The sequence below is a fragment of the Schistocerca cancellata genome, unplaced genomic scaffold, assembly GCF_023864275.1.
Source record: "Schistocerca cancellata isolate TAMUIC-IGC-003103 unplaced genomic scaffold, iqSchCanc2.1 HiC_scaffold_1164, whole genome shotgun sequence".
Taxonomy (NCBI): domain Eukaryota; kingdom Metazoa; phylum Arthropoda; class Insecta; order Orthoptera; family Acrididae; genus Schistocerca; species Schistocerca cancellata.
The window spans coordinates 1-21,085 of NW_026047163.1; the positions used below are offsets into that span (position 1 = coordinate 1).

The following is a 21,085-nucleotide window of genomic DNA, read 5'->3' on the forward strand; positions in this document are numbered from 1 at the left end:
CGAGACAAGTGCAATTCGCTAAGAAATGTGTTCTCCACGGCTCAGCAAGCTACCAAGGAAGGTACCTCTCGTCCAGCTGCGTGGCCGCAGTGCGCCTGCAGAACTTAGAGCTTGCCACGCATCTGCTCTCGCTGTTCGACAGGTAGCAGAAGGCAAGGCGCGCTTTTTCGCATGTTTTCTCGACGACGAGAGCCGGTTGATGTGCATGTAAGCGTAGCATATGAAGCAAGAATAGCACGAACCATTCGTAGTCAGGTGCAAAAGTCGCAGTATGGCACCAGGTGGCGAACATATGTTTCTGTGGCCACCACTAGTTTCCAGCAAAGTGAATACCACTGACTGAGGGCCCTGTGTTGTAGCCCCAGTGGCGCAATTGGTTAGCGCACGGTACTTATAAGGCAGTAGCCGTGCGCAATGCCGGGGTTGTGAGTTCGAGCCTCTCCTGGGGCATATTTTTATTTCGTGGCACAGTCTCTGACAGCAACAGGAGGCTACGTTTGAGATGTATCAGCTATTTGAGGAATATAATCGTGCATTCGATACGGTAGCTGCGTCTTCCTCGGTAGTATAGTGGTTAGTATCCCCTCCTGTCACCCGGGAGACCGGGGTTCGATTCCCCGCCGGGGAGAGACATCCGATTTTTAATTGCTGCACTATCACTCGCCGTCTTAGTGTAGGACGTTTGCAGGTACTAGCAACATGTGTCTCCCACACAGGCAGCTGCCTACAGCGCATCCTCGGTAGTATAGTGGTTAGTATCCCCGCCTGTCACCCGGGAGACCGGGGTTCGATTCCCCGCCGGGGAGAGACATCCGATTTTTAATTGCTGCACTATCACTCGCCGAACTTAGTGTAGGACGTTTGCAGGTACTAGCAACATGTGTCTCCCACACAGGCAGCTGTCTACAGTGCATCCTCGGTAGTATAGTGGTTAGTATCCCCGCCTGTCACGCGGGAGACCGGGGTTCGATTCCCCGCCGGGGAGATGCGATTTTTATCTCACAAACCTGTTCGAGAGTTGCGCGTATGGGGATCGGAAGAGCATAAAGTTTGCGATCAAGGAGTGTAGTTGGTGCAAAATCTAAAAAAAAATGCTACATCTTAGGAAGTGGTTCTTGCATTCTTCACACATCAGGGTTTGCTACTGAGGCTGAATCAAAGCACCCCAGCCGACGCTCTGGGCGTAGTAATCGAGCTGGACACAGTCTGCAAAAGAAATATTTTTAGCAGAGCGTGGTTTCGATCCACGGACCTCTGGGTTATGGGCCCAGCACGCTTCCAGCGCCCCACTCTGCTGTGTGGGAGAGTACTGGCTCTTCGTCACATCACGTCTCACACCTGGGCAGTGTTGTCTGCGTCGCTTTCACACGCCTACATGTGATTGCGTAACATCTCCTACAGCTCTCAGCTTGACTTGTCTCGACTTTGCTCGACTGACGCTACGCTGACGCTTGCAGGCAGCGATATTTACCACGATCGCCCCGACATGCAGCTGCGAGAAGCACAGGAGTAACAAAGCACTCCACGATGCGGCGACATACGAAATCCACTGCCCAGCTACTCGTCGGAAACTAACAAAATGCCGACCCTGCCAAGATTCGAACCTGGAATCTTCTGATCCGTAGTCAGACGCGTTATCCGTTGCGCCACAGGGCCACCGGCAGCATTTTGTCTACGAGACAAGTGCAATTCGCTAAGAAATGTGTTCTCCACGGCTCAGCAAGCTACCAAGGAAGGTACCTCTCGTCCAGCTGCGTGGCCGCAGTGGCCTGCAGAACTTAGAGCTTGCCACGCATCTGCTCTCGCTGTTCGACAGGTAGCAGAAGGCAAGGCGCGCTTTTTCGCATGTTTTCTCGACGACGAGAGCCGGTTGATGTGCATGTAAGCGTAGCATATGAAGCAAGAATAGCACGAACCATTCGTAGTCAGGTGCAAAAGTCGCAGTATGGCACCAGGTGGCGAACATATGTTTCTGTGGCCACCACTAGTTTCCAGCAAAGTGAATACCACTGACTGAGGGCCCTGTGTTGTAGCCCCAGTGGCGCAATTGGTTAGCGCACGGTACTTATAAGGCAGTAGCCGTGCGCAATGCCGGGGTTGTGAGTTCGAGCCTCTCCTGGGGCATATTTTTATTTCGTGGCACAGTCTCTGACAGCAACAGGAGGCTACGTTTGAGATGTATCAGCTATTTGAGGAATATAATCGTGCATTCGATACGGTAGCTGCGTCTTCCTCGGTAGTATAGTGGTTAGTATCCCCTCCTGTCACCCGGGAGACCGGGGTTCGATTCCCCGCCGGGGAGAGACCATCCGATTTTTAATTGCTGCACTATCACTCGCCGTCTTAGTGTAGGACGTTTGCAGGTACTAGCAACATGTGTCTCCCACACAGGCAGCTGCCTACAGCGCATCCTCGGTAGTATAGTGGTTAGTATCCCCGCCTGTCACCCGGGAGACCGGGGTTCGATTCCCCGCCGGGGAGAGACATCCGATTTTTAATTGCTGCACTATCACTCGCCGAACTTAGTGTAGGACGTTTGCAGGTACTAGCAACATGTGTCTCCCACACAGGCAGCTGTCTACAGTGCATCCTCGGTAGTATAGTGGTTAGTATCCCCGCCTGTCACGCGGGAGACCGGGGTTCGATTCCCCGCCGGGGAGATGCGATTTTTATCTCACAAACCTGTTCGAGAGTTGCGCGTATGGGGATCGGAAGAGCATAAAGTTTGCGATCAAGGAGTGTAGTTGGTGCAAAATCTAAAAAAAAATGCTACATCTTAGGAAGTGGTTCTTGCATTCTTCACACATCAGGGTTTGCTACTGAGGCTGAATCAAAGCACCCCAGCCGACGCTCTGGGCGTAGTAATCGAGCTGGACACAGTCTGCAAAAGAAATATTTTTAGCAGAGCGTGGTTTCGATCCACGGACCTCTGGGTTATGGGCCCAGCACGCTTCCACTGCGCCACTCTGCTGTGTGGGAGAGTACTGGCTCTTCGTCACATCACGTCTCACACCTGGGCAGTGTTGTCTGCGTCGCTTTCACACGCCTACATGTGATTGCGTAACATCTCCTACAGCTCTCAGCTTGACTTGTCTCGACTTTGCTCGACTGACGCTACGCTGACGCTTGCAGGCAGCGATATTTACCACGATCGCCCCGACATGCAGCTGCGAGAAGCACAGGAGTAACAAAGCACTCCACGATGCGGCGACATACGAAATCCACTGCCCAGCTACTCGTCGGAAACTAACAAAATGCCGACCCTGCCAAGATTCGAACCTGGAATCTTCTGATCCGTAGTCAGACGCGTTATCCGTTGCGCCACAGGGCCACCGGCAGCATTTTGTCTACGAGACAAGTGCAATTCGCTAAGAAATGTGTTCTCCACGGCTCAGCAAGCTACCAAGGAAGGTACCTCTCGTCCAGCTGCGTGGCCGCAGTGCGCCTGCAGAACTTAGAGCTTGCCACGCATCTGCTCTCGCTGTTCGACAGGTAGCAGAAGGCAAGGCGCGCTTTTTCGCATGTTTTCTCGACGACGAGAGCCGGTTGATGTGCATGTAAGCGTAGCATATGAAGCAAGAATAGCACGAACCATTCGTAGTCAGGTGCAAAAGTCGCAGTATGGCACCAGGTGGCGAACATATGTTTCTGTGGCCACCACTAGTTTCCAGCAAAGTGAATACCACTGACTGAGGGCCCTGTGTTGTAGCCCCAGTGGCGCAATTGGTTAGCGCACGGTACTTATAAGGCAGTAGCCGTGCGCAATGCCGGGGTTGTGAGTTCGAGCCTCTCCTGGGGCATATTTTTATTTCGTGGCACAGTCTCTGACAGCAACAGGAGGCTACGTTTGAGATGTATCAGCTATTTGAGGAATATAATCGTGCATTCGATACGGTAGCTGCGTCTTCCTCGGTAGTATAGTGGTTAGTATCCCCTCCTGTCACCCGGGAGACCGGGGTTCGATTCCCCGCCGGGGAGAGACATCCGATTTTTAATTGCTGCACTATCACTCGCCGTCTTAGTGTAGGACGTTTGCAGGTACTAGCAACATGTGTCTCCCACACAGGCAGCTGCCTACAGCGCATCCTCGGTAGTATAGTGGTTAGTATCCCCGCCTGTCACCCGGGAGACCGGGGTTCGATTCCCCGCCGGGGAGAGACATCCGATTTTTAATTGCTGCACTATCACTCGCCGAACTTAGTGTAGGACGTTTGCAGGTACTAGCAACATGTGTCTCCCACACAGGCAGCTGTCTACAGTGCATCCTCGGTAGTATAGTGGTTAGTATCCCCGCCTGTCACGCGGGAGACCGGGGTTCGATTCCCCGCCGGGGAGATGCGATTTTTATCTCACAAACCTGTTCGAGAGTTGCGCGTATGGGGATCGGAAGAGCATAAAGTTTGCGATCAAGGAGTGTAGTTGGTGCAAAATCTAAAAAAAAATGCTACATCTTAGGAAGTGGTTCTTGCATTCTTCACACATCAGGGTTTGCTACTGAGGCTGAATCAAAGCACCCCAGCCGACGCTCTGGGCGTAGTAATCGAGCTGGACACAGTCTGCAAAAGAAATATTTTTAGCAGAGCGTGGTTTCGATCCACGGACCTCTGGGTTATGGGCCCAGCACGCTTCCACTGCGCCACTCTGCTGTGTGGGAGAGTACTGGCTCTTCGTCACATCACGTCTCACACCTGGGCAGTGTTGTCTGCGTCGCTTTCACACGCCTACATGTGATTGCGTAACATCTCCTACAGCTCTCAGCTTGACTTGTCTCGACTTTGCTCGACTGACGCTACGCTGACGCTTGCAGGCAGCGATATTTACCACGATCGCCCCGACATGCAGCTGCGAGAAGCACAGGAGTAACAAAGCACTCCACGATGCGGCGACATACGAAATCCACTGCCCAGCTACTCGTCGGAAACTAACAAAATGCCGACCCTGCCAAGATTCGAACCTGGAATCTTCTGATCCGTAGTCAGACGCGTTATCCGTTGCGCCACAGGGCCACCGGCAGCATTTTGTCTACGAGACAAGTGCAATTCGCTAAGAAATGTGTTCTCCACGGCTCAGCAAGCTACCAAGGAAGGTACCTCTCGTCCAGCTGCGTGGCCGCAGTGCGCCTGCAGAACTTAGAGCTTGCCACGCATCTGCTCTCGCTGTTCGACAGGTAGCAGAAGGCAAGGCGCGCTTTTTCGCATGTTTTCTCGACGACGAGAGCCGGTTGATGTGCATGTAAGCGTAGCATATGAAGCAAGAATAGCACGAACCATTCGTAGTCAGGTGCAAAAGTCGCAGTATGGCACCAGGTGGCGAACATATGTTTCTGTGGCCACCACTAGTTTCCAGCAAAGTGAATACCACTGACTGAGGGCCCTGTGTTGTAGCCCCAGTGGCGCAATTGGTTAGCGCACGGTACTTATAAGGCAGTAGCCGTGCGCAATGCCGGGGTTGTGAGTTCGAGCCTCTCCTGGGGCATATTTTTATTTCGTGGCACAGTCTCTGACAGCAACAGGAGGCTACGTTTGAGATGTATCAGCTATTTGAGGAATATAATCGTGCATTCGATACGGTAGCTGCGTCTTCCTCGGTAGTATAGTGGTTAGTATCCCCTCCTGTCACCCGGGAGACCGGGGTTCGATTCCCCGCCGGGGAGAGACATCCGATTTTTAATTGCTGCACTATCACTCGCCGTCTTAGTGTAGGACGTTTGCAGGTACTAGCAACATGTGTCTCCCACACAGGCAGCTGCCTACAGCGCATCCTCGGTAGTATAGTGGTTAGTATCCCCGCCTGTCACCCGGGAGACCGGGGTTCGATTCCCCGCCGGGGAGAGACATCCGATTTTTAATTGCTGCACTATCACTCGCCGAACTTAGTGTAGGACGTTTGCAGGTACTAGCAACATGTGTCTCCCACACAGGCAGCTGTCTACAGTGCATCCTCGGTAGTATAGTGGTTAGTATCCCCGCCTGTCACGCGGGAGACCGGGGTTCGATTCCCCGCCGGGGAGATGCGATTTTTATCTCACAAACCTGTTCGAGAGTTGCGCGTATGGGGATCGGAAGAGCATAAAGTTTGCGATCAAGGAGTGTAGTTGGTGCAAAATCTAAAAAAAAATGCTACATCTTAGGAAGTGGTTCTTGCATTCTTCACACATCAGGGTTTGCTACTGAGGCTGAATCAAAGCACCCCAGCCGACGCTCTGGGCGTAGTAATCGAGCTGGACACAGTCTGCAAAAGAAATATTTTTAGCAGAGCGTGGTTTCGATCCACGGACCTCTGGGTTATGGGCCCAGCACGCTTCCACTGCGCCACTCTGCTGTGTGGGAGAGTACTGGCTCTTCGTCACATCACGTCTCACACCTGGGCAGTGTTGTCTGCGTCGCTTTCACACGCCTACATGTGATTGCGTAACATCTCCTACAGCTCTCAGCTTGACTTGTCTCGACTTTGCTCGACTGACGCTACGCTGACGCTTGCAGGCAGCGATATTTACCACGATCGCCCCGACATGCAGCTGCGAGAAGCACAGGAGTAACAAAGCACTCCACGATGCGGCGACATACGAAATCCACTGCCCAGCTACTCGTCGGAAACTAACAAAATGCCGACCCTGCCAAGATTCGAACCTGGAATCTTCTGATCCGTAGTCAGACGCGTTATCCGTTGCGCCACAGGGCCACCGGCAGCATTTTGTCTACGAGACAAGTGCAATTCGCTAAGAAATGTGTTCTCCACGGCTCAGCAAGCTACCAAGGAAGGTACCTCTCGTCCAGCTGCGTGGCCGCAGTGCGCCTGCAGAACTTAGAGCTTGCCACGCATCTGCTCTCGCTGTTCGACAGGTAGCAGAAGGCAAGGCGCGCTTTTTCGCATGTTTTCTCGACGACGAGAGCCGGTTGATGTGCATGTAAGCGTAGCATATGAAGCAAGAATAGCACGAACCATTCGTAGTCAGGTGCAAAAGTCGCAGTATGGCACCAGGTGGCGAACATATGTTTCTGTGGCCACCACTAGTTTCCAGCAAAGTGAATACCACTGACTGAGGGCCCTGTGTTGTAGCCCCAGTGGCGCAATTGGTTAGCGCACGGTACTTATAAGGCAGTAGCCGTGCGCAATGCCGGGGTTGTGAGTTCGAGCCTCTCCTGGGGCATATTTTTATTTCGTGGCACAGTCTCTGACAGCAACAGGAGGCTACGTTTGAGATGTATCAGCTATTTGAGGAATATAATCGTGCATTCGATACGGTAGCTGCGTCTTCCTCGGTAGTATAGTGGTTAGTATCCCCTCCTGTCACCCGGGAGACCGGGGTTCGATTCCCCGCCGGGGAGAGACATCCGATTTTTAATTGCTGCACTATCACTCGCCGTCTTAGTGTAGGACGTTTGCAGGTACTAGCAACATGTGTCTCCCACACAGGCAGCTGCCTACAGCGCATCCTCGGTAGTATAGTGGTTAGTATCCCCGCCTGTCACCCGGGAGACCGGGGTTCGATTCCCCGCCGGGGAGAGACATCCGATTTTTAATTGCTGCACTATCACTCGCCGAACTTAGTGTAGGACGTTTGCAGGTACTAGCAACATGTGTCTCCCACACAGGCAGCTGTCTACAGTGCATCCTCGGTAGTATAGTGGTTAGTATCCCCGCCTGTCACGCGGGAGACCGGGGTTCGATTCCCCGCCGGGGAGATGCGATTTTTATCTCACAAACCTGTTCGAGAGTTGCGCGTATGGGGATCGGAAGAGCATAAAGTTTGCGATCAAGGAGTGTAGTTGGTGCAAAATCTAAAAAAAAATGCTACATCTTAGGAAGTGGTTCTTGCATTCTTCACACATCAGGGTTTGCTACTGAGGCTGAATCAAAGCACCCCAGCCGACGCTCTGGGCGTAGTAATCGAGCTGGACACAGTCTGCAAAAGAAATATTTTTAGCAGAGCGTGGTTTCGATCCACGGACCTCTGGGTTATGGGCCCAGCACGCTTCCACTGCGCCACTCTGCTGTGTGGGAGAGTACTGGCTCTTCGTCACATCACGTCTCACACCTGGGCAGTGTTGTCTGCGTCGCTTTCACACGCCTACATGTGATTGCGTAACATCTCCTACAGCTCTCAGCTTGACTTGTCTCGACTTTGCTCGACTGACGCTACGCTGACGCTTGCAGGCAGCGATATTTACCACGATCGCCCCGACATGCAGCTGCGAGAAGCACAGGAGTAACAAAGCACTCCACGATGCGGCGACATACGAAATCCACTGCCCAGCTACTCGTCGGAAACTAACAAAATGCCGACCCTGCCAAGATTCGAACCTGGAATCTTCTGATCCGTAGTCAGACGCGTTATCCGTTGCGCCACAGGGCCACCGGCAGCATTTTGTCTACGAGACAAGTGCAATTCGCTAAGAAATGTGTTCTCCACGGCTCAGCAAGCTACCAAGGAAGGTACCTCTCGTCCAGCTGCGTGGCCGCAGTGCGCCTGCAGAACTTAGAGCTTGCCACGCATCTGCTCTCGCTGTTCGACAGGTAGCAGAAGGCAAGGCGCGCTTTTTCGCATGTTTTCTCGACGACGAGAGCCGGTTGATGTGCATGTAAGCGTAGCATATGAAGCAAGAATAGCACGAACCATTCGTAGTCAGGTGCAAAAGTCGCAGTATGGCACCAGGTGGCGAACATATGTTTCTGTGGCCACCACTAGTTTCCAGCAAAGTGAATACCACTGACTGAGGGCCCTGTGTTGTAGCCCCAGTGGCGCAATTGGTTAGCGCACGGTACTTATAAGGCAGTAGCCGTGCGCAATGCCGGGGTTGTGAGTTCGAGCCTCTCCTGGGGCATATTTTTATTTCGTGGCACAGTCTCTGACAGCAACAGGAGGCTACGTTTGAGATGTATCAGCTATTTGAGGAATATAATCGTGCATTCGATACGGTAGCTGCGTCTTCCTCGGTAGTATAGTGGTTAGTATCCCCTCCTGTCACCCGGGAGACCGGGGTTCGATTCCCCGCCGGGGAGAGACATCCGATTTTTAATTGCTGCACTATCACTCGCCGTCTTAGTGTAGGACGTTTGCAGGTACTAGCAACATGTGTCTCCCACACAGGCAGCTGCCTACAGCGCATCCTCGGTAGTATAGTGGTTAGTATCCCCGCCTGTCACCCGGGAGACCGGGGTTCGATTCCCCGCCGGGGAGAGACATCCGATTTTTAATTGCTGCACTATCACTCGCCGAACTTAGTGTAGGACGTTTGCAGGTACTAGCAACATGTGTCTCCCACACAGGCAGCTGTCTACAGTGCATCCTCGGTAGTATAGTGGTTAGTATCCCCGCCTGTCACGCGGGAGACCGGGGTTCGATTCCCCGCCGGGGAGATGCGATTTTTATCTCACAAACCTGTTCGAGAGTTGCGCGTATGGGGATCGGAAGAGCATAAAGTTTGCGATCAAGGAGTGTAGTTGGTGCAAAATCTAAAAAAAAATGCTACATCTTAGGAAGTGGTTCTTGCATTCTTCACACATCAGGGTTTGCTACTGAGGCTGAATCAAAGCACCCCAGCCGACGCTCTGGGCGTAGTAATCGAGCTGGACACAGTCTGCAAAAGAAATATTTTTAGCAGAGCGTGGTTTCGATCCACGGACCTCTGGGTTATGGGCCCAGCACGCTTCCACTGCGCCACTCTGCTGTGTGGGAGAGTACTGGCTCTTCGTCACATCACGTCTCACACCTGGGCAGTGTTGTCTGCGTCGCTTTCACACGCCTACATGTGATTGCGTAACATCTCCTACAGCTCTCAGCTTGACTTGTCTCGACTTTGCTCGACTGACGCTACGCTGACGCTTGCAGGCAGCGATATTTACCACGATCGCCCCGACATGCAGCTGCGAGAAGCACAGGAGTAACAAAGCACTCCACGATGCGGCGACATACGAAATCCACTGCCCAGCTACTCGTCGGAAACTAACAAAATGCCGACCCTGCCAAGATTCGAACCTGGAATCTTCTGATCCGTAGTCAGACGCGTTATCCGTTGCGCCACAGGGCCACCGGCAGCATTTTGTCTACGAGACAAGTGCAATTCGCTAAGAAATGTGTTCTCCACGGCTCAGCAAGCTACCAAGGAAGGTACCTCTCGTCCAGCTGCGTGGCCGCAGTGCGCCTGCAGAACTTAGAGCTTGCCACGCATCTGCTCTCGCTGTTCGACAGGTAGCAGAAGGCAAGGCGCGCTTTTTCGCATGTTTTCTCGACGACGAGAGCCGGTTGATGTGCATGTAAGCGTAGCATATGAAGCAAGAATAGCACGAACCATTCGTAGTCAGGTGCAAAAGTCGCAGTATGGCACCAGGTGGCGAACATATGTTTCTGTGGCCACCACTAGTTTCCAGCAAAGTGAATACCACTGACTGAGGGCCCTGTGTTGTAGCCCCAGTGGCGCAATTGGTTAGCGCACGGTACTTATAAGGCAGTAGCCGTGCGCAATGCCGGGGTTGTGAGTTCGAGCCTCTCCTGGGGCATATTTTTATTTCGTGGCACAGTCTCTGACAGCAACAGGAGGCTACGTTTGAGATGTATCAGCTATTTGAGGAATATAATCGTGCATTCGATACGGTAGCTGCGTCTTCCTCGGTAGTATAGTGGTTAGTATCCCCTCCTGTCACCCGGGAGACCGGGGTTCGATTCCCCGCCGGGGAGAGACATCCGATTTTTAATTGCTGCACTATCACTCGCCGTCTTAGTGTAGGACGTTTGCAGGTACTAGCAACATGTGTCTCCCACACAGGCAGCTGCCTACAGCGCATCCTCGGTAGTATAGTGGTTAGTATCCCCGCCTGTCACCCGGGAGACCGGGGTTCGATTCCCCGCCGGGGAGAGACATCCGATTTTTAATTGCTGCACTATCACTCGCCGAACTTAGTGTAGGACGTTTGCAGGTACTAGCAACATGTGTCTCCCACACAGGCAGCTGTCTACAGTGCATCCTCGGTAGTATAGTGGTTAGTATCCCCGCCTGTCACGCGGGAGACCGGGGTTCGATTCCCCGCCGGGGAGATGCGATTTTTATCTCACAAACCTGTTCGAGAGTTGCGCGTATGGGGATCGGAAGAGCATAAAGTTTGCGATCAAGGAGTGTAGTTGGTGCAAAATCTAAAAAAAAATGCTACATCTTAGGAAGTGGTTCTTGCATTCTTCACACATCAGGGTTTGCTACTGAGGCTGAATCAAAGCACCCCAGCCGACGCTCTGGGCGTAGTAATCGAGCTGGACACAGTCTGCAAAAGAAATATTTTTAGCAGAGCGTGGTTTCGATCCACGGACCTCTGGGTTATGGGCCCAGCACGCTTCCACTGCGCCACTCTGCTGTGTGGGAGAGTACTGGCTCTTCGTCACATCACGTCTCACACCTGGGCAGTGTTGTCTGCGTCGCTTTCACACGCCTACATGTGATTGCGTAACATCTCCTACAGCTCTCAGCTTGACTTGTCTCGACTTTGCTCGACTGACGCTACGCTGACGCTTGCAGGCAGCGATATTTACCACGATCGCCCCGACATGCAGCTGCGAGAAGCACAGGAGTAACAAAGCACTCCACGATGCGGCGACATACGAAATCCACTGCCCAGCTACTCGTCGGAAACTAACAAAATGCCGACCCTGCCAAGATTCGAACCTGGAATCTTCTGATCCGTAGTCAGACGCGTTATCCGTTGCGCCACAGGGCCACCGGCAGCATTTTGTCTACGAGACAAGTGCAATTCGCTAAGAAATGTGTTCTCCACGGCTCAGCAAGCTACCAAGGAAGGTACCTCTCGTCCAGCTGCGTGGCCGCAGTGCGCCTGCAGAACTTAGAGCTTGCCACGCATCTGCTCTCGCTGTTCGACAGGTAGCAGAAGGCAAGGCGCGCTTTTTCGCATGTTTTCTCGACGACGAGAGCCGGTTGATGTGCATGTAAGCGTAGCATATGAAGCAAGAATAGCACGAACCATTCGTAGTCAGGTGCAAAAGTCGCAGTATGGCACCAGGTGGCGAACATATGTTTCTGTGGCCACCACTAGTTTCCAGCAAAGTGAATACCACTGACTGAGGGCCCTGTGTTGTAGCCCCAGTGGCGCAATTGGTTAGCGCACGGTACTTATAAGGCAGTAGCCGTGCGCAATGCCGGGGTTGTGAGTTCGAGCCTCTCCTGGGGCATATTTTTATTTCGTGGCACAGTCTCTGACAGCAACAGGAGGCTACGTTTGAGATGTATCAGCTATTTGAGGAATATAATCGTGCATTCGATACGGTAGCTGCGTCTTCCTCGGTAGTATAGTGGTTAGTATCCCCTCCTGTCACCCGGGAGACCGGGGTTCGATTCCCCGCCGGGGAGAGACATCCGATTTTTAATTGCTGCACTATCACTCGCCGTCTTAGTGTAGGACGTTTGCAGGTACTAGCAACATGTGTCTCCCACACAGGCAGCTGCCTACAGCGCATCCTCGGTAGTATAGTGGTTAGTATCCCCGCCTGTCACCCGGGAGACCGGGGTTCGATTCCCCGCCGGGGAGAGACATCCGATTTTTAATTGCTGCACTATCACTCGCCGAACTTAGTGTAGGACGTTTGCAGGTACTAGCAACATGTGTCTCCCACACAGGCAGCTGTCTACAGTGCATCCTCGGTAGTATAGTGGTTAGTATCCCCGCCTGTCACGCGGGAGACCGGGGTTCGATTCCCCGCCGGGGAGATGCGATTTTTATCTCACAAACCTGTTCGAGAGTTGCGCGTATGGGGATCGGAAGAGCATAAAGTTTGCGATCAAGGAGTGTAGTTGGTGCAAAATCTAAAAAAAAATGCTACATCTTAGGAAGTGGTTCTTGCATTCTTCACACATCAGGGTTTGCTACTGAGGCTGAATCAAAGCACCCCAGCCGACGCTCTGGGCGTAGTAATCGAGCTGGACACAGTCTGCAAAAGAAATATTTTTAGCAGAGCGTGGTTTCGATCCACGGACCTCTGGGTTATGGGCCCAGCACGCTTCCACTGCGCCACTCTGCTGTGTGGGAGAGTACTGGCTCTTCGTCACATCACGTCTCACACCTGGGCAGTGTTGTCTGCGTCGCTTTCACACGCCTACATGTGATTGCGTAACATCTCCTACAGCTCTCAGCTTGACTTGTCTCGACTTTGCTCGACTGACGCTACGCTGACGCTTGCAGGCAGCGATATTTACCACGATCGCCCCGACATGCAGCTGCGAGAAGCACAGGAGTAACAAAGCACTCCACGATGCGGCGACATACGAAATCCACTGCCCAGCTACTCGTCGGAAACTAACAAAATGCCGACCCTGCCAAGATTCGAACCTGGAATCTTCTGATCCGTAGTCAGACGCGTTATCCGTTGCGCCACAGGGCCACCGGCAGCATTTTGTCTACGAGACAAGTGCAATTCGCTAAGAAATGTGTTCTCCACGGCTCAGCAAGCTACCAAGGAAGGTACCTCTCGTCCAGCTGCGTGGCCGCAGTGCGCCTGCAGAACTTAGAGCTTGCCACGCATCTGCTCTCGCTGTTCGACAGGTAGCAGAAGGCAAGGCGCGCTTTTTCGCATGTTTTCTCGACGACGAGAGCCGGTTGATGTGCATGTAAGCGTAGCATATGAAGCAAGAATAGCACGAACCATTCGTAGTCAGGTGCAAAAGTCGCAGTATGGCACCAGGTGGCGAACATATGTTTCTGTGGCCACCACTAGTTTCCAGCAAAGTGAATACCACTGACTGAGGGCCCTGTGTTGTAGCCCCAGTGGCGCAATTGGTTAGCGCACGGTACTTATAAGGCAGTAGCCGTGCGCAATGCCGGGGTTGTGAGTTCGAGCCTCTCCTGGGGCATATTTTTATTTCGTGGCACAGTCTCTGACAGCAACAGGAGGCTACGTTTGAGATGTATCAGCTATTTGAGGAATATAATCGTGCATTCGATACGGTAGCTGCGTCTTCCTCGGTAGTATAGTGGTTAGTATCCCCTCCTGTCACCCGGGAGACCGGGGTTCGATTCCCCGCCGGGGAGAGCCATCCGATTTTTAATTGCTGCACTATCACTCGCCGTCTTAGTGTAGGACGTTTGCAGGTACTAGCAACATGTGTCTCCCACACAGGCAGCTGCCTACAGCGCATCCTCGGTAGTATAGTGGTTAGTATCCCCGCCTGTCACCCGGGAGACCGGGGTTCGATTCCCCGCCGGGGAGAGACATCCGATTTTTAATTGCTGCACTATCACTCGCCGAACTTAGTGTAGGACGTTTGCAGGTACTAGCAACATGTGTCTCCCACACAGGCAGCTGTCTACAGTGCATCCTCGGTAGTATAGTGGTTAGTATCCCCGCCTGTCACGCGGGAGACCGGGGTTCGATTCCCCGCCGGGGAGATGCGATTTTTATCTCACAAACCTGTTCGAGAGTTGCGCGTATGGGGATCGGAAGAGCATAAAGTTTGCGATCAAGGAGTGTAGTTGGTGCAAAATCTAAAAAAAAATGCTACATCTTAGGAAGTGGTTCTTGCATTCTTCACACATCAGGGTTTGCTACTGAGGCTGAATCAAAGCACCCCAGCCGACGCTCTGGGCGTAGTAATCGAGCTGGACACAGTCTGCAAAAGAAATATTTTTAGCAGAGCGTGGTTTCGATCCACGGACCTCTGGGTTATGGGCCCAGCACGCTTCCACTGCGCCACTCTGCTGTGTGGGAGAGTACTGGCTCTTCGTCACATCACGTCTCACACCTGGGCAGTGTTGTCTGCGTCGCTTTCACACGCCTACATGTGATTGCGTAACATCTCCTACAGCTCTCAGCTTGACTTGTCTCGACTTTGCTCGACTGACGCTACGCTGACGCTTGCAGGCAGCGATATTTACCACGATCGCCCCGACATGCAGCTGCGAGAAGCACAGGAGTAACAAAGCACTCCACGATGCGGCGACATACGAAATCCACTGCCCAGCTACTCGTCGGAAACTAACAAAATGCCGACCCTGCCAAGATTCGAACCTGGAATCTTCTGATCCGTAGTCAGACGCGTTATCCGTTGCGCCACAGGGCCACCGGCAGCATTTTGTCTACGAGACAAGTGCAATTCGCTAAGAAATGTGTTCTCCACGGCTCAGCAAGCTACCAAGGAAGGTACCTCTCGTCCAGCTGCGTGGCCGCAGTGCGCCTGCAGAACTTAGAGCTTGCCACGCATCTGCTCTCGCTGTTCGACAGGTAGCAGAAGGCAAGGCGCGCTTTTTCGCATGTTTTCTCGACGACGAGAGCCGGTTGATGTGCATGTAAGCGTAGCATATGAAGCAAGAATAGCACGAACCATTCGTAGTCAGGTGCAAAAGTCGCAGTATGGCACCAGGTGGCGAACATATGTTTCTGTGGCCACCACTAGTTTCCAGCAAAGTGAATACCACTGACTGAGGGCCCTGTGTTGTAGCCCCAGTGGCGCAATTGGTTAGCGCACGGTACTTATAAGGCAGTAGCCGTGCGCAATGCCGGGGTTGTGAGTTCGAGCCTCTCCTGGGGCATATTTTTATTTCGTGGCACAGTCTCTGACAGCAACAGGAGGCTACGTTTGAGATGTATCAGCTATTTGAGGAATATAATCGTGCATTCGATACGGTAGCTGCGTCTTCCTCGGTAGTATAGTGGTTAGTATCCCCTCCTGTCACCCGGGAGACCGGGGTTCGATTCCCCGCCGGGGAGAGACATCCGATTTTTAATTGCTGCACTATCACTCGCCGTCTTAGTGTAGGACGTTTGCAGGTACTAGCAACATGTGTCTCCCACACAGGCAGCTGCCTACAGCGCATCCTCGGTAGTATAGTGGTTAGTATCCCCGCCTGTCACCCGGGAGACCGGGGTTCGATTCCCCGCCGGGGAGAGACATCCGATTTTTAATTGCTGCACTATCACTCGCCGAACTTAGTGTAGGACGTTTGCAGGTACTAGCAACATGTGTCTCCCACACAGGCAGCTGTCTACAGTGCATCCTCGGTAGTATAGTGGTTAGTATCCCCGCCTGTCACGCGGGAGACCGGGGTTCGATTCCCCGCCGGGGAGATGCGATTTTTATCTCACAAACCTGTTCGAGAGTTGCGCGTATGGGGATCGGAAGAGCATAAAGTTTGCGATCAAGGAGTGTAGTTGGTGCAAAATCTAAAAAAAAATGCTACATCTTAGGAAGTGGTTCTTGCATTCTTCACACATCAGGGTTTGCTACTGAGGCTGAATCAAAGCACCCCAGCCGACGCTCTGGGCGTAGTAATCGAGCTGGACACAGTCTGCAAAAGAAATATTTTTAGCAGAGCGTGGTTTCGATCCACGGACCTCTGGGTTATGGGCCCAGCACGCTTCCACTGCGCCACTCTGCTGTGTGGGAGAGTACTGGCTCTTCGTCACATCACGTCTCACACCTGGGCAGTGTTGTCTGCGTCGCTTTCACACGCCTACATGTGATTGCGTAACATCTCCTACAGCTCTCAGCTTGACTTGTCTCGACTTTGCTCGACTGACGCTACGCTGACGCTTGCAGGCAGCGATATTTACCACGATCGCCCCGACATGCAGCTGCGAGAAGCACAGGAGTAACAAAGCACTCCACGATGCGGCGACATACGAAATCCACTGCCCAGCTACTCGTCGGAAACTAACAAAATGCCGACCCTGCCAAGATTCGAACCTGGAATCTTCTGATCCGTAGTCAGACGCGTTATCCGTTGCGCCACAGGGCCACCGGCAGCATTTTGTCTACGAGACAAGTGCAATTCGCTAAGAAATGTGTTCTCCACGGCTCAGCAAGCTACCAAGGAAGGTACCTCTCGTCCAGCTGCGTGGCCGCAGTGCGCCTGCAGAACTTAGAGCTTGCCACGCATCTGCTCTCGCTGTTCGACAGGTAGCAGAAGGCAAGGCGCGCTTTTTCGCATGTTTTCTCGACGACGAGAGCCGGTTGATGTGCATGTAAGCGTAGCATATGAAGCAAGAATAGCACGAACCATTCGTAGTCAGGTGCAAAAGTCGCAGTATGGCACCAGGTGGCGAACATATGTTTCTGTGGCCACCACTAGTTTCCAGCAAAGTGAATACCACTGACTGAGGGCCCTGTGTTGTAGCCCCAGTGGCGCAATTGGTTAGCGCACGGTACTTATAAGGCAGTAGCCGTGCGCAATGCCGGGGTTGTGAGTTCGAGCCTCTCCTGGGGCATATTTTTATTTCGTGGCACAGTCTCTGACAGCAACAGGAGGCTACGTTTGAGATGTATCAGCTATTTGAGGAATATAATCGTGCATTCGATACGGTAGCTGCGTCTTCCTCGGTAGTATAGTGGTTAGTATCCCCTCCTGTCACCCGGGAGACCGGGGTTCGATTCCCCGCCGGGGAGAGCCATCCGATTTTTAATTGCTGCACTATCACTCGCCGTCTTAGTGTAGGACGTTTGCAGGTACTAGCAACATGTGTCTCCCACACAGGCAGCTGCCTACAGCGCATCCTCGGTAGTATAGTGGTTAGTATCCCCGCCTGTCACCCGGGAGACCGGGGTTCGATTCCCCGCCGGGGAGAGACATCCGATTTTTAATTGCTGCACTATCACTCGCCGAACTTAGTGTAGGACGTTTGCAGGTACTAGCAACATGTGTCTCCCACACAGGCAGCTGTCTACAGTGCATCCTCGGTAGTATAGTGGTTAGTATCCCCGCCTGTCACGCGGGAGACCGGGGTTCGATTCCCCGCCGGGGAGATGCGATTTTTATCTCACAAACCTGTTCGAGAGTTGCGCGTATGGGGATCGGAAGAGCATAAAGTTTGCGATCAAGGAGTGTAGTTGGTGCAAAATCTAAAAAAAAATGCTACATCTTAGGAAGTGGTTCTTGCATTCTTCACACATCAGGGTTTGCTACTGAGGCTGAATCAAAGCACCCCAGCCGACGCTCTGGGCGTAGTAATCGAGCTGGACACAGTCTGCAAAAGAAATATTTTTAGCAGAGCGTGGTTTCGATCCACGGACCTCTGGGTTATGGGCCCAGCACGCTTCCACTGCGCCACTCTGCTGTGTGGGAGAGTACTGGCTCTTCGTCACATCACGTCTCACACCTGGGCAGTGTTGTCTGCGTCGCTTTCACACGCCTACATGTGATTGCGTAACATCTCCTACAGCTCTCAGCTTGACTTGTCTCGACTTTGCTCGACTGACGCTACGCTGACGCTTGCAGGCAGCGATATTTACCACGATCGCCCCGACATGCAGCTGCGAGAAGCACAGGAGTAACAAAGCACTCCACGATGCGGCGACATACGAAATCCACTGACCAGCTACTCGTCGGAAACTAACAAAATGCCGACCCTGCCAAGATTCGAACCTGGAATCTTCTGATCCGTAGTCAGACGCGTTATCCGTTGCGCCACAGGGCCACCGGCAGCATTTTGTCTACGAGACAAGTGCAATTCGCTAAGAAATGTGTTCTCCACGGCTCAGCAAGCTACCAAGGAAGGTACCTCTCGTCCAGCTGCGTGGCCGCAGTGCGCCTGCAGAACTTAGAGCTTGCCACGCATCTGCTCTCGCTGTTCGACAGGTAGCAGAAGGCAAGGCGCGCTTTTTCGCATGTTTTCTCGACGACGAGAGCCGGTTGATGTGCATGTAAGCGTAGCATATGAAGCAAGAATAGCACGAACCATTCGTAGTCAGGTGCAAAAGTCGCAGTATGGCACCAGGTGGCGAACATATGTTTCTGTGGCCACCACTAGTTTCCAGCAAAGTGAATACCACTGACTGAGGGCCCTGTGTTGTAGCCCCAGTGGCGCAATTGGTTAGCGCACGGTACTTATAAGGCAGTAGCCGTGCGCAATGCCGGGGTTGTGAGTTCGAGCCTCTCCTGGGGCATATTTTTATTTCGTGGCACAGTCTCTGACAGCAACAGGAGGCTACGTTTGAGATGTATCAGCTATTTGAGGAATATAATCGTGCATTCGATACGGTAGCTGCGTCTTCCTCGGTAGTATAGTGGTTAGTATCCCCTCCTGTCACCCGGGAGACCGGGGTTCGATTCCCCGCCGGGGAGAGACATCCGATTTTTAATTGCTGCACTATCACTCGCCGTCTTAGTGTAGGACGTTTGCAGGTACTAGCAACATGTGTCTCCCACACAGGCAGCTGCCTACAGCGCATCCTCGGTAGTATAGTGGTTAGTATCCCCGCCTGTCACCCGGGAGACCGGGGTTCGATTCCCCGCCGGGGAGAGACATCCGATTTTTAATTGCTGCACTATCACTCGCCGAACTTAGTGTAGGACGTTTGCAGGTACTAGCAACATGTGTCTCCCACACAGGCAGCTGTCTACAGTGCATCCTCGGTAGTATAGTGGTTAGTATCCCCGCCTGTCACGCGGGAGACCGGGGTTCGATTCCCCGCCGGGGAGATGCGATTTTTATCTCACAAACCTGTTCGAGAGTTGCGCGTATGGGGATCGGAAGAGCATAAAGTTTGCGATCAAGGAGTGTAGTTGGTGCAAAATCTAAAAAAAAATGCTACATCTTAGGAAGTGGTTCTTGCATTCTTCACACATCAGGGTTTGCTACTGAGGCTGAATCAAAGCACCCCAGCCGACGCTCTGGGCGTAGTAATCGAGCTGGACACAGTCTGCAAAAGAAATATTTTTAGCAGAGCGTGGTTTCGATCCACGGACCTCTGGGTTATGGGCCCAGCACGCTTCCACTGCGCCACTCTGCTGTGTGGGAGAGTACTGGCTCTTCGTCACATCACGTCTCACACCTGGGCAGTGTTGTCTGCGTCGCTTTCACACGCCTACATGTGATTGCGTAACATCTCCTACAGCTCTCAGCTTGACTTGTCTCGACTTTGCTCGACTGACGCTACGCTGACGCTTGCAGGCAGCGATATTTACCACGATCGCCCCGACATGCAGCTGCGAGAAGCACAGGAGTAACAAAGCACTCCACGATGCGGCGACATACGAAATCCACTGCCCAGCTACTCGTCGGAAACTAACAAAATGCCGACCCTGCCAAGATTCGAACCTGGAATCTTCTGATCCGTAGTCAGACGCGTTATCCGTTGCGCCACAGGGCCACCGGCAGCATTTTGTCTACGAGACAAGTGCAATTCGCTAAGAAATGTGTTCTCCACGGCTCAGCAAGCTACCAAGGAAGGTACCTCTCGTCCAGCTGCGTGGCCGCAGTGCGCCTGCAGAACTTAGAGCTTGCCACGCATCTGCTCTCGCTGTTCGACAGGTAGCAGAAGGCAAGGCGCGCTTTTTCGCATGTTTTCTCGACGACGAGAGCCGGTTGATGTGCATGTAAGCGTAGCATATGAAGCAAGAATAGCACGAACCATTCGTAGTCAGGTGCAAAAGTCGCAGTATGGCACCAGGTGGCGAACATATGTTTCTGTGGCCACCACTAGTTTCCAGCAAAGTGAATACCACTGACTGAGGGCCCTGTGTTGTAGCCCCAGTGGCGCAATTGGTTAGCGCACGGTACTTATAAGGCAGTAGCCGTGCGCAATGCCGGGGTTGTGAGTTCGAGCCTCTCCTGGGGCATATTTTTATTTCGTGGCACAGTCTCTGACAGCAACAGGAGGCTACGTTTGAGATGTATCAGCTATTTGAGGAATATAATCGTGCATTCGATACGGTAGCTGCGTCTTCCTCGGTAGTATAGTGGTTAGTATCCCCTCCTGTCACCCGGGAGACCGGGGTTCGATTCCCCGCCGGGGAGAGACATCCGATTTTTAATTGCTGCACTATCACTCGCCGTCTTAGTGTAGGACGTTTGCAGGTACTAGCAACATGTGTCTCCCACACAGGCAGCTGCCTACAGCGCATCCTCGGTAGTATAGTGGTTAGTATCCCCGCCTGTCACCCGGGAGACCGGGGTTCGATTCCCCGCCGGGGAGAGACATCCGATTTTTAATTGCTGCACTATCACTCGCCGAACTTAGTGTAGGACGTTTGCAGGTACTAGCAACATGTGTCTCCCACACAGGCAGCTGTCTACAGTGCATCCTCGGTAGTATAGTGGTTAGTATCCCCGCCTGTCACGCGGGAGACCGGGGTTCGATTCCCCGCCGGGGAG

At 52.8% G+C, this 21,085-nt stretch overlaps 62 non-coding genes across 62 annotated transcripts; 39 read left to right on the forward strand and 23 right to left on the reverse strand.

Annotated features, from left to right (window-relative positions):
• Positions 1 to 358: 358 nt before the first annotated feature.
• On the forward strand, positions 359 to 450 carry Trnai-uau (transfer RNA isoleucine (anticodon UAU)). Its single transcript is given in 2 exon segments — positions 359 to 396; positions 415 to 450. It is a non-coding gene; the product is annotated as a tRNA-Ile (tRNA).
• Positions 451 to 734: 284 nt separating this feature from the next.
• Positions 735 to 806, forward strand: Trnad-guc (transfer RNA aspartic acid (anticodon GUC)). The gene has a single exon. It is a non-coding gene; the product is annotated as a tRNA-Asp (tRNA).
• A 107-nt stretch (positions 807 to 913) lies between these two features.
• On the forward strand, positions 914 to 985 carry Trnad-guc (transfer RNA aspartic acid (anticodon GUC)). Its single transcript has one exon. It is a non-coding gene; the product is annotated as a tRNA-Asp (tRNA).
• A 598-nt stretch (positions 986 to 1,583) lies between these two features.
• On the reverse strand, positions 1,584 to 1,656 carry Trnar-acg (transfer RNA arginine (anticodon ACG)). The gene has a single exon. It is a non-coding gene; the product is annotated as a tRNA-Arg (tRNA).
• A 376-nt stretch (positions 1,657 to 2,032) lies between these two features.
• Trnai-uau (transfer RNA isoleucine (anticodon UAU)) lies at positions 2,033 to 2,124 on the forward strand. The gene is given in 2 exon segments: positions 2,033 to 2,070; positions 2,089 to 2,124. It is a non-coding gene; the product is annotated as a tRNA-Ile (tRNA).
• A 285-nt stretch (positions 2,125 to 2,409) lies between these two features.
• Trnad-guc (transfer RNA aspartic acid (anticodon GUC)) lies at positions 2,410 to 2,481 on the forward strand. Its single transcript has one exon. It is a non-coding gene; the product is annotated as a tRNA-Asp (tRNA).
• Positions 2,482 to 2,588: 107 nt separating this feature from the next.
• On the forward strand, positions 2,589 to 2,660 carry Trnad-guc (transfer RNA aspartic acid (anticodon GUC)). Its single transcript has one exon. It is a non-coding gene; the product is annotated as a tRNA-Asp (tRNA).
• A 239-nt stretch (positions 2,661 to 2,899) lies between these two features.
• Trnam-cau (transfer RNA methionine (anticodon CAU)) lies at positions 2,900 to 2,971 on the reverse strand. Its single transcript has one exon. It is a non-coding gene; the product is annotated as a tRNA-Met (tRNA).
• Positions 2,972 to 3,258: 287 nt separating this feature from the next.
• Trnar-acg (transfer RNA arginine (anticodon ACG)) lies at positions 3,259 to 3,331 on the reverse strand. The gene has a single exon. It is a non-coding gene; the product is annotated as a tRNA-Arg (tRNA).
• A 377-nt stretch (positions 3,332 to 3,708) lies between these two features.
• Trnai-uau (transfer RNA isoleucine (anticodon UAU)) lies at positions 3,709 to 3,800 on the forward strand. The gene is given in 2 exon segments: positions 3,709 to 3,746; positions 3,765 to 3,800. It is a non-coding gene; the product is annotated as a tRNA-Ile (tRNA).
• A 284-nt stretch (positions 3,801 to 4,084) lies between these two features.
• Trnad-guc (transfer RNA aspartic acid (anticodon GUC)) lies at positions 4,085 to 4,156 on the forward strand. Its single transcript has one exon. It is a non-coding gene; the product is annotated as a tRNA-Asp (tRNA).
• Positions 4,157 to 4,263: 107 nt separating this feature from the next.
• Positions 4,264 to 4,335, forward strand: Trnad-guc (transfer RNA aspartic acid (anticodon GUC)). The gene has a single exon. It is a non-coding gene; the product is annotated as a tRNA-Asp (tRNA).
• Positions 4,336 to 4,574: 239 nt separating this feature from the next.
• Positions 4,575 to 4,646, reverse strand: Trnam-cau (transfer RNA methionine (anticodon CAU)). The gene has a single exon. It is a non-coding gene; the product is annotated as a tRNA-Met (tRNA).
• Positions 4,647 to 4,933: 287 nt separating this feature from the next.
• Positions 4,934 to 5,006, reverse strand: Trnar-acg (transfer RNA arginine (anticodon ACG)). The gene has a single exon. It is a non-coding gene; the product is annotated as a tRNA-Arg (tRNA).
• A 377-nt stretch (positions 5,007 to 5,383) lies between these two features.
• On the forward strand, positions 5,384 to 5,475 carry Trnai-uau (transfer RNA isoleucine (anticodon UAU)). Its single transcript is given in 2 exon segments — positions 5,384 to 5,421; positions 5,440 to 5,475. It is a non-coding gene; the product is annotated as a tRNA-Ile (tRNA).
• Positions 5,476 to 5,759: 284 nt separating this feature from the next.
• Positions 5,760 to 5,831, forward strand: Trnad-guc (transfer RNA aspartic acid (anticodon GUC)). Its single transcript has one exon. It is a non-coding gene; the product is annotated as a tRNA-Asp (tRNA).
• Positions 5,832 to 5,938: 107 nt separating this feature from the next.
• Trnad-guc (transfer RNA aspartic acid (anticodon GUC)) lies at positions 5,939 to 6,010 on the forward strand. The gene has a single exon. It is a non-coding gene; the product is annotated as a tRNA-Asp (tRNA).
• A 239-nt stretch (positions 6,011 to 6,249) lies between these two features.
• Trnam-cau (transfer RNA methionine (anticodon CAU)) lies at positions 6,250 to 6,321 on the reverse strand. The gene has a single exon. It is a non-coding gene; the product is annotated as a tRNA-Met (tRNA).
• A 287-nt stretch (positions 6,322 to 6,608) lies between these two features.
• Trnar-acg (transfer RNA arginine (anticodon ACG)) lies at positions 6,609 to 6,681 on the reverse strand. Its single transcript has one exon. It is a non-coding gene; the product is annotated as a tRNA-Arg (tRNA).
• Positions 6,682 to 7,058: 377 nt separating this feature from the next.
• Positions 7,059 to 7,150, forward strand: Trnai-uau (transfer RNA isoleucine (anticodon UAU)). The gene is given in 2 exon segments: positions 7,059 to 7,096; positions 7,115 to 7,150. It is a non-coding gene; the product is annotated as a tRNA-Ile (tRNA).
• A 284-nt stretch (positions 7,151 to 7,434) lies between these two features.
• On the forward strand, positions 7,435 to 7,506 carry Trnad-guc (transfer RNA aspartic acid (anticodon GUC)). Its single transcript has one exon. It is a non-coding gene; the product is annotated as a tRNA-Asp (tRNA).
• A 107-nt stretch (positions 7,507 to 7,613) lies between these two features.
• Trnad-guc (transfer RNA aspartic acid (anticodon GUC)) lies at positions 7,614 to 7,685 on the forward strand. Its single transcript has one exon. It is a non-coding gene; the product is annotated as a tRNA-Asp (tRNA).
• Positions 7,686 to 7,924: 239 nt separating this feature from the next.
• On the reverse strand, positions 7,925 to 7,996 carry Trnam-cau (transfer RNA methionine (anticodon CAU)). Its single transcript has one exon. It is a non-coding gene; the product is annotated as a tRNA-Met (tRNA).
• Positions 7,997 to 8,283: 287 nt separating this feature from the next.
• Positions 8,284 to 8,356, reverse strand: Trnar-acg (transfer RNA arginine (anticodon ACG)). Its single transcript has one exon. It is a non-coding gene; the product is annotated as a tRNA-Arg (tRNA).
• A 377-nt stretch (positions 8,357 to 8,733) lies between these two features.
• On the forward strand, positions 8,734 to 8,825 carry Trnai-uau (transfer RNA isoleucine (anticodon UAU)). Its single transcript is given in 2 exon segments — positions 8,734 to 8,771; positions 8,790 to 8,825. It is a non-coding gene; the product is annotated as a tRNA-Ile (tRNA).
• Positions 8,826 to 9,109: 284 nt separating this feature from the next.
• Trnad-guc (transfer RNA aspartic acid (anticodon GUC)) lies at positions 9,110 to 9,181 on the forward strand. Its single transcript has one exon. It is a non-coding gene; the product is annotated as a tRNA-Asp (tRNA).
• Positions 9,182 to 9,288: 107 nt separating this feature from the next.
• Positions 9,289 to 9,360, forward strand: Trnad-guc (transfer RNA aspartic acid (anticodon GUC)). The gene has a single exon. It is a non-coding gene; the product is annotated as a tRNA-Asp (tRNA).
• Positions 9,361 to 9,599: 239 nt separating this feature from the next.
• Positions 9,600 to 9,671, reverse strand: Trnam-cau (transfer RNA methionine (anticodon CAU)). Its single transcript has one exon. It is a non-coding gene; the product is annotated as a tRNA-Met (tRNA).
• A 287-nt stretch (positions 9,672 to 9,958) lies between these two features.
• Positions 9,959 to 10,031, reverse strand: Trnar-acg (transfer RNA arginine (anticodon ACG)). The gene has a single exon. It is a non-coding gene; the product is annotated as a tRNA-Arg (tRNA).
• A 377-nt stretch (positions 10,032 to 10,408) lies between these two features.
• On the forward strand, positions 10,409 to 10,500 carry Trnai-uau (transfer RNA isoleucine (anticodon UAU)). The gene is given in 2 exon segments: positions 10,409 to 10,446; positions 10,465 to 10,500. It is a non-coding gene; the product is annotated as a tRNA-Ile (tRNA).
• A 284-nt stretch (positions 10,501 to 10,784) lies between these two features.
• Trnad-guc (transfer RNA aspartic acid (anticodon GUC)) lies at positions 10,785 to 10,856 on the forward strand. The gene has a single exon. It is a non-coding gene; the product is annotated as a tRNA-Asp (tRNA).
• Positions 10,857 to 10,963: 107 nt separating this feature from the next.
• On the forward strand, positions 10,964 to 11,035 carry Trnad-guc (transfer RNA aspartic acid (anticodon GUC)). Its single transcript has one exon. It is a non-coding gene; the product is annotated as a tRNA-Asp (tRNA).
• Positions 11,036 to 11,274: 239 nt separating this feature from the next.
• Trnam-cau (transfer RNA methionine (anticodon CAU)) lies at positions 11,275 to 11,346 on the reverse strand. Its single transcript has one exon. It is a non-coding gene; the product is annotated as a tRNA-Met (tRNA).
• Positions 11,347 to 11,633: 287 nt separating this feature from the next.
• On the reverse strand, positions 11,634 to 11,706 carry Trnar-acg (transfer RNA arginine (anticodon ACG)). The gene has a single exon. It is a non-coding gene; the product is annotated as a tRNA-Arg (tRNA).
• Positions 11,707 to 12,083: 377 nt separating this feature from the next.
• Positions 12,084 to 12,175, forward strand: Trnai-uau (transfer RNA isoleucine (anticodon UAU)). Its single transcript is given in 2 exon segments — positions 12,084 to 12,121; positions 12,140 to 12,175. It is a non-coding gene; the product is annotated as a tRNA-Ile (tRNA).
• A 284-nt stretch (positions 12,176 to 12,459) lies between these two features.
• On the forward strand, positions 12,460 to 12,531 carry Trnad-guc (transfer RNA aspartic acid (anticodon GUC)). The gene has a single exon. It is a non-coding gene; the product is annotated as a tRNA-Asp (tRNA).
• A 107-nt stretch (positions 12,532 to 12,638) lies between these two features.
• Positions 12,639 to 12,710, forward strand: Trnad-guc (transfer RNA aspartic acid (anticodon GUC)). Its single transcript has one exon. It is a non-coding gene; the product is annotated as a tRNA-Asp (tRNA).
• A 239-nt stretch (positions 12,711 to 12,949) lies between these two features.
• On the reverse strand, positions 12,950 to 13,021 carry Trnam-cau (transfer RNA methionine (anticodon CAU)). Its single transcript has one exon. It is a non-coding gene; the product is annotated as a tRNA-Met (tRNA).
• Positions 13,022 to 13,308: 287 nt separating this feature from the next.
• On the reverse strand, positions 13,309 to 13,381 carry Trnar-acg (transfer RNA arginine (anticodon ACG)). Its single transcript has one exon. It is a non-coding gene; the product is annotated as a tRNA-Arg (tRNA).
• A 377-nt stretch (positions 13,382 to 13,758) lies between these two features.
• Positions 13,759 to 13,850, forward strand: Trnai-uau (transfer RNA isoleucine (anticodon UAU)). Its single transcript is given in 2 exon segments — positions 13,759 to 13,796; positions 13,815 to 13,850. It is a non-coding gene; the product is annotated as a tRNA-Ile (tRNA).
• Positions 13,851 to 14,134: 284 nt separating this feature from the next.
• Trnad-guc (transfer RNA aspartic acid (anticodon GUC)) lies at positions 14,135 to 14,206 on the forward strand. Its single transcript has one exon. It is a non-coding gene; the product is annotated as a tRNA-Asp (tRNA).
• A 107-nt stretch (positions 14,207 to 14,313) lies between these two features.
• Trnad-guc (transfer RNA aspartic acid (anticodon GUC)) lies at positions 14,314 to 14,385 on the forward strand. Its single transcript has one exon. It is a non-coding gene; the product is annotated as a tRNA-Asp (tRNA).
• Positions 14,386 to 14,624: 239 nt separating this feature from the next.
• Positions 14,625 to 14,696, reverse strand: Trnam-cau (transfer RNA methionine (anticodon CAU)). Its single transcript has one exon. It is a non-coding gene; the product is annotated as a tRNA-Met (tRNA).
• Positions 14,697 to 14,983: 287 nt separating this feature from the next.
• On the reverse strand, positions 14,984 to 15,056 carry Trnar-acg (transfer RNA arginine (anticodon ACG)). Its single transcript has one exon. It is a non-coding gene; the product is annotated as a tRNA-Arg (tRNA).
• Positions 15,057 to 15,433: 377 nt separating this feature from the next.
• On the forward strand, positions 15,434 to 15,525 carry Trnai-uau (transfer RNA isoleucine (anticodon UAU)). The gene is given in 2 exon segments: positions 15,434 to 15,471; positions 15,490 to 15,525. It is a non-coding gene; the product is annotated as a tRNA-Ile (tRNA).
• A 284-nt stretch (positions 15,526 to 15,809) lies between these two features.
• Trnad-guc (transfer RNA aspartic acid (anticodon GUC)) lies at positions 15,810 to 15,881 on the forward strand. Its single transcript has one exon. It is a non-coding gene; the product is annotated as a tRNA-Asp (tRNA).
• Positions 15,882 to 15,988: 107 nt separating this feature from the next.
• Positions 15,989 to 16,060, forward strand: Trnad-guc (transfer RNA aspartic acid (anticodon GUC)). Its single transcript has one exon. It is a non-coding gene; the product is annotated as a tRNA-Asp (tRNA).
• Positions 16,061 to 16,299: 239 nt separating this feature from the next.
• On the reverse strand, positions 16,300 to 16,371 carry Trnam-cau (transfer RNA methionine (anticodon CAU)). The gene has a single exon. It is a non-coding gene; the product is annotated as a tRNA-Met (tRNA).
• A 287-nt stretch (positions 16,372 to 16,658) lies between these two features.
• Trnar-acg (transfer RNA arginine (anticodon ACG)) lies at positions 16,659 to 16,731 on the reverse strand. Its single transcript has one exon. It is a non-coding gene; the product is annotated as a tRNA-Arg (tRNA).
• Positions 16,732 to 17,108: 377 nt separating this feature from the next.
• On the forward strand, positions 17,109 to 17,200 carry Trnai-uau (transfer RNA isoleucine (anticodon UAU)). The gene is given in 2 exon segments: positions 17,109 to 17,146; positions 17,165 to 17,200. It is a non-coding gene; the product is annotated as a tRNA-Ile (tRNA).
• Positions 17,201 to 17,484: 284 nt separating this feature from the next.
• On the forward strand, positions 17,485 to 17,556 carry Trnad-guc (transfer RNA aspartic acid (anticodon GUC)). The gene has a single exon. It is a non-coding gene; the product is annotated as a tRNA-Asp (tRNA).
• Positions 17,557 to 17,663: 107 nt separating this feature from the next.
• Positions 17,664 to 17,735, forward strand: Trnad-guc (transfer RNA aspartic acid (anticodon GUC)). Its single transcript has one exon. It is a non-coding gene; the product is annotated as a tRNA-Asp (tRNA).
• Positions 17,736 to 17,974: 239 nt separating this feature from the next.
• Trnam-cau (transfer RNA methionine (anticodon CAU)) lies at positions 17,975 to 18,046 on the reverse strand. The gene has a single exon. It is a non-coding gene; the product is annotated as a tRNA-Met (tRNA).
• A 287-nt stretch (positions 18,047 to 18,333) lies between these two features.
• Trnar-acg (transfer RNA arginine (anticodon ACG)) lies at positions 18,334 to 18,406 on the reverse strand. The gene has a single exon. It is a non-coding gene; the product is annotated as a tRNA-Arg (tRNA).
• A 377-nt stretch (positions 18,407 to 18,783) lies between these two features.
• Positions 18,784 to 18,875, forward strand: Trnai-uau (transfer RNA isoleucine (anticodon UAU)). Its single transcript is given in 2 exon segments — positions 18,784 to 18,821; positions 18,840 to 18,875. It is a non-coding gene; the product is annotated as a tRNA-Ile (tRNA).
• A 284-nt stretch (positions 18,876 to 19,159) lies between these two features.
• On the forward strand, positions 19,160 to 19,231 carry Trnad-guc (transfer RNA aspartic acid (anticodon GUC)). The gene has a single exon. It is a non-coding gene; the product is annotated as a tRNA-Asp (tRNA).
• A 107-nt stretch (positions 19,232 to 19,338) lies between these two features.
• On the forward strand, positions 19,339 to 19,410 carry Trnad-guc (transfer RNA aspartic acid (anticodon GUC)). Its single transcript has one exon. It is a non-coding gene; the product is annotated as a tRNA-Asp (tRNA).
• A 239-nt stretch (positions 19,411 to 19,649) lies between these two features.
• Positions 19,650 to 19,721, reverse strand: Trnam-cau (transfer RNA methionine (anticodon CAU)). Its single transcript has one exon. It is a non-coding gene; the product is annotated as a tRNA-Met (tRNA).
• A 287-nt stretch (positions 19,722 to 20,008) lies between these two features.
• On the reverse strand, positions 20,009 to 20,081 carry Trnar-acg (transfer RNA arginine (anticodon ACG)). Its single transcript has one exon. It is a non-coding gene; the product is annotated as a tRNA-Arg (tRNA).
• A 377-nt stretch (positions 20,082 to 20,458) lies between these two features.
• On the forward strand, positions 20,459 to 20,550 carry Trnai-uau (transfer RNA isoleucine (anticodon UAU)). Its single transcript is given in 2 exon segments — positions 20,459 to 20,496; positions 20,515 to 20,550. It is a non-coding gene; the product is annotated as a tRNA-Ile (tRNA).
• A 284-nt stretch (positions 20,551 to 20,834) lies between these two features.
• Positions 20,835 to 20,906, forward strand: Trnad-guc (transfer RNA aspartic acid (anticodon GUC)). Its single transcript has one exon. It is a non-coding gene; the product is annotated as a tRNA-Asp (tRNA).
• A 107-nt stretch (positions 20,907 to 21,013) lies between these two features.
• Positions 21,014 to 21,085, forward strand: Trnad-guc (transfer RNA aspartic acid (anticodon GUC)). The gene has a single exon. It is a non-coding gene; the product is annotated as a tRNA-Asp (tRNA).